We start from the raw sequence: 4,512 nt of genomic DNA, 5'->3' as shown, positions 1-4,512 counted from the left end.
TGTATATCTTCATTATGATTTAGCTGCAGCCCTTTAGCACTGACTTTGACTCTTCAGGAAACTGTTCTCCTAATCAAAATATATGAAAGGAGTCCTACTAGTTTATAATGTAAGATTAAAAATAACAGTTTGTAGTGACTGAACAAGAGCTGCAGCTAAATCATAATGAAGATATACATAGCATTAAGGTGAAATACGATATATGCAGTGTTATCTTCATTTTAGATCTCAAAAGGGTTTTGCGGCTCCCGGTGTTTTCTTTTGTGTGGGAAACGGGTCCAAATGGCTCTTTGAGTGTTAAAGGATGCCGACCCCTGGACTTGGAGAAAGAAAAGGGGAACTAGGATGCGATCATCTCAAGTAAGGCTGAACATTTTTTGCTATGCGGTCTACTGACTAACCATAAAGTATTTTGCAGAAGTGCATTATGTACAGACACTGAAATCAATGCAGTCTTCAAACTTTTCTTTCAATACCATTATTTAACTGAAGTTAGAAACTTGGATGAATCTGTCCTACTATTAAATATAACATATTAGGCCAGAAAATGTTCCAGATAGTCTCCTTTAAAAGCAAGAACGTTTACCTCCGCTGTGTGGGAAGGGGAAGAAATGCACAACCACCCATTTCACAACTAGCTCACAGCTTTGAGGAGGACAAGCTGCTTCTTCAGAGGGTCGCCATAAGTCAGAGGCAACTTGAGGGCATGTAACAACAATAAACCAGTTGTTAACAGAGACAAAATGAAATTCATAGGGCTGTCTGCTCCCATTCTGCCACGGACACGCTGGAAGCACAAGCAGCTGCTTTACGCTGTTCAGTGTTCTTCTGGGGATTGTCCTTCTCTGCATTCATCACCTCTTCCCTAAAGGTCTCTGCTGATCTACCCACAGAAGCATAAAGCTTTGGGGAACCCGCAAGCCTGCTGTGGGCTGGGGCAGGGGGGCGGGGGGACCTTTTCTGAGCAAATTGGCGGCCTGCAGCAGCTTCATCTTGTGTGCACCGAGTGGCACCTCAGCAGGCATGGTGGGGAATGCAAGGGGAATGCAAGGCGCATCCCTCCCATGCACCTTTTAGGAAGGAGGTGTTTCTGGGACCCTGAAGGACAGGCCCGCGTAGTGCTTGTTTACATTTATTTATTTAAAGCTTTTATAGACAGTCCCATTACTGGCGTCTTGGAATGGTTTACAACAAGCACAAATAAAATAAAAATGGCACAGCATAATTCCTGTAAAGGGCAGCTGTTTACAGTTTAGTGATAAAAGGGTAGCTGCTTTTTCCTTGGGGCTCCATTTTGCCTCCTTTGTTCATGGAGACCTTTTCTGCAGAGGGCACACGAACCAAAGAACGAAAGATTGAGTGTGAATTTTAACCTCCATCTCCCCAAGTACCTCCACAATTTCCCAGAACAGGTAATGATTTTCATTCTGATATGCAAGTGCTTCTTACATGGCCTTGAAATGTCTAACTCAGGGATGTCCAACCACAGCCTGGTGGCTGCATGCGGCCCAGAAGGGCTATGAATGTGGCCCAACATGAAATTGTAAACTTACTTAATACATGATGAGGGGTTTTTTTTGCTATTTTTTGGTAAGTCGATCGCGCAATTCTCCAGTGTGTACTTTGTAGACGACAATGTCGTGTTGCAGTGTCATCTAAAATAAATGTACCTATGCTCTCACATTTGTACACATGTGTGGCTTCAGTTTTATGGCAGTCTGTGGCTTCCAGTGTGTTATCTTCCAAGCACAGACAATAGAATTGACACCATCAGATGTCATGTGTGCTTATGGTGACTTGGCGAGTGAAACACAGCTGTTATCCATAATCTTTCAGCCTACCGTTGCAAACAATTTTATACATTTTGACACATTGGCTAAACACAGTCCTGCAGACAGCAAAAATAATGCAGCCTGGCTTTTCAATTTGATGCAAGAATTTGAAAACAGATTTCAAGATTTCTGGGAAAATAAGGACTATTTTGGTATATTTGCAACTCCCTTTTCAGCTGACATAAATATATCAGCCAATTTTCAAAAGGAATGTATAGAGCTACAATCTGACATTCCATGTAAAAAAAATTTGATCATGAACTTTTATAGGTCCTGTTGGCCCAGAGACAAATATCCCTTGCTTCACAATCATCCCGTATTCATGTCTTCACTTTTTGGAAGCGTCTACATCTGCGAGCAACTGTTTTCAAGAATGAAGCACACTAAGAGTAAAATCAGAACCAGAATATCTGATGAACACCTTGAGAACTCACTGAGAATTGCAACTACTTCCATTGAACCAAAAATTGATCCATTAGTTTCTCAAATACAAATACAAAAACAAATATCCCACTAGTTTTATGTTGTCCTCTTTGTTTTATAATAAAAAATAAAGAATCAATGAAGTTTTATTACTTAGATATGTTCATTTTCTCTGTTAGTGATCACAAACTTTAGACTTGCTTGACAATTTTAAAAGACTCTCCGAACAGGGCGCCACATAATTAGGATTATGTGAGGACTTTTTTCCTTATCTGTGGTGGCAGGTATCACGAAATTATGCACAGACTTTTTTTTTTTTTTTGGTTTATCAGCTTTTGTTAGTGTTTGTGTATTTAATGTGTGGCCCAAAGTAATTTTTTTCTTCCAGTGACGCCCAGAGAAGCCAAAATGTTGGCCACCCCTGCTCTAACTTTTGCTGCTAAGGAAATACCCTTAGAAAGAACCATCGTTTTTACTCTCTCTTGCTGCACCTGCGAGCGTCCCCTGCTCCCACCCGGAGCCTGCCCCCTTGTGAGATGGAGCGTGCTAATCTGGAAGACTGATGCATCGGGGCCCGGTTCCCACTGCTCTCCACGCGCCTCGACGGCAGCCGCCCTCCAAAACACCGCGCAGCTTCCGCAGTCCTGCTTCTTGCCCGGCACGGAGGCAGCCCTTGCAAGGCAGCGCTTGCCCTTCTGGGTGTCGCCGCCCCGACCCGAGAGAAAATCGTGGCTGCCGGCTGTGAGGAGACCTTCTGCTTTAGAACTGCCCCCTACCCATCCGTCTGCGCCAGAGAAAGCCAGCGCCTCCCAGCAACGGAGCAGCATCTGGGGCTTGTTTCCTTGGAACTGCGCCGCATTTTCTGTAGAACAAAGAAGAGCCTCCACAGGCTGGCCTGGAAGCTCTTGCCTGGCTGGTTACTTTACCTATGTAGTGCAATCCGGTTGGAGGAAGACGCTCTTAGCAGGTCGTTCTTTCTGTTCCCGACCTGAAAGGGTGGCCGTCCAAAGCAGAGGCTTCTGCCCACATAGCCCTACTCCGCTTGGCTCAGTTCCCGCTGCTTTGGGGAGGATCGCGAGGAAGGGGAGGAGAAACAAGCAGTGTTGCCCATACTGGACAGGAAAGCAAAGAGGAGCCAATGAGAAAGGCCGTGCAAAAATAGGAACAAGCTGTGCCTGGAACGGCAAACGCTCCGCTCTGTGTATGGCTTGTCCTAGGGCAGGTTAAGGGAGTTCGATTTTGGCAGAAGGGTAAATGCCACAAGCTTTAGCAAGTGCCTTAAAGACTGGATTGTGGGCTGTGCTGTAGTATCTCATTGGTTTCCTATTAATTTGCACGACACCCCTCCCACCTGCTGTGAACTGCTCGGAGTTTTGTCTGTTCAGCGTGTAAGAAATAAACACCATGAAGGCCTCCCATTTAATCTCCAGCTGCTGCGTGCTAATAACCCCTCCTCCTCTATCTGTGTTTATTGCAACTGGATATGTTCATGCAGAAGTCATTCCCACCGCGTGTGCTGGTGTGTACTGAACGCGGATCCATGCACTTCCTCTGCTGCAGCAGAAAGCAGAGAGGGGCAAATTCAGCATTCCTGTTCGGTGAGTTCACCTGTCGAAGCACCCATGAACGGGCTGTGGGACTCAGGTGTGCAGCCGTCCTCATCGGCCAGCCTGAGCACATGCTTCAAGAAGGTCCTGCACAAAGCAGCGCTCGGGGCGGGGCCTGCCAGCCCAGCGTTCCTGCCTCCTCCCACTCCCATCCCGGGGATCTGAGCTGCCAGAGGGGAAAATAGCCCGAGGGGTCCAACCATGAGCCTTTGCTGTGAAACTGTGTCAGTGGATTAGAAGGAGCGGGAAACGCAACGCCGGCACTTTAGAGGGTCCGCCAGTGTCACATACAAGGTTGACCGGCTTGGAGAATCGTCCAACAGGAGGGCTGGACAGGCGGAATTATCCAGCGGGTCCAGCCGCTGCCCCTGCGCACTGCAACACGGAGCACGCCAACAGATTGCCTTGCAGCTGCGTCTTGAACGTCTCCAGTGTGGAAAGGCGCCCAGTCTCCCTACATATTTGGTTCCATTGTCCTGCTCTAACGAGGAGCTTTCCTGATGTTTTGCCCTCCTGCAGGGCAGAAAGAAATCCTCGCCTTGACTCTGACAACCGCGCGAGTCCTCGACGAGTGGTGTCCTGTCGCCCGGTCACTCCTCTCCTCTCCTCTCCTCTCCTCTCCTCTCTCCCGGCTACAAATGCCCGCCTCC

The 4,512-nt window shown here is 47.2% G+C and overlaps 1 protein-coding gene across 1 annotated transcript in view; it reads right to left on the bottom strand.

The window, feature by feature from the left end:
* The window catches only part of LOC123021269 (membrane-spanning 4-domains subfamily A member 8-like), a 16,033-nt gene extending 12,328 nt beyond the window's left edge, over positions 1-3,705 (bottom strand). The window contains exon 1 of the mRNA XM_044425907.1: positions 3,182-3,705. The gene's annotated coding sequence lies outside the window, so the exon portion shown is untranslated. The remainder of the gene's footprint in view (positions 1-3,181) is intronic.
* Between the last annotated feature and the right edge of the window lie 807 nt (positions 3,706-4,512).

The sequence above is a fragment of the Varanus komodoensis genome, unplaced genomic scaffold (genome assembly GCF_004798865.1).
Source record: "Varanus komodoensis strain SLA01 unplaced genomic scaffold, ASM479886v1 scaffold16, whole genome shotgun sequence".
Classification (NCBI taxonomy): Eukaryota; Metazoa; Chordata; class Lepidosauria; order Squamata; family Varanidae; genus Varanus; species Varanus komodoensis.
The sequence above is the reverse complement of the archived record's forward strand: the minus strand, read 5'-3'. Positions and strand labels throughout refer to the sequence as shown.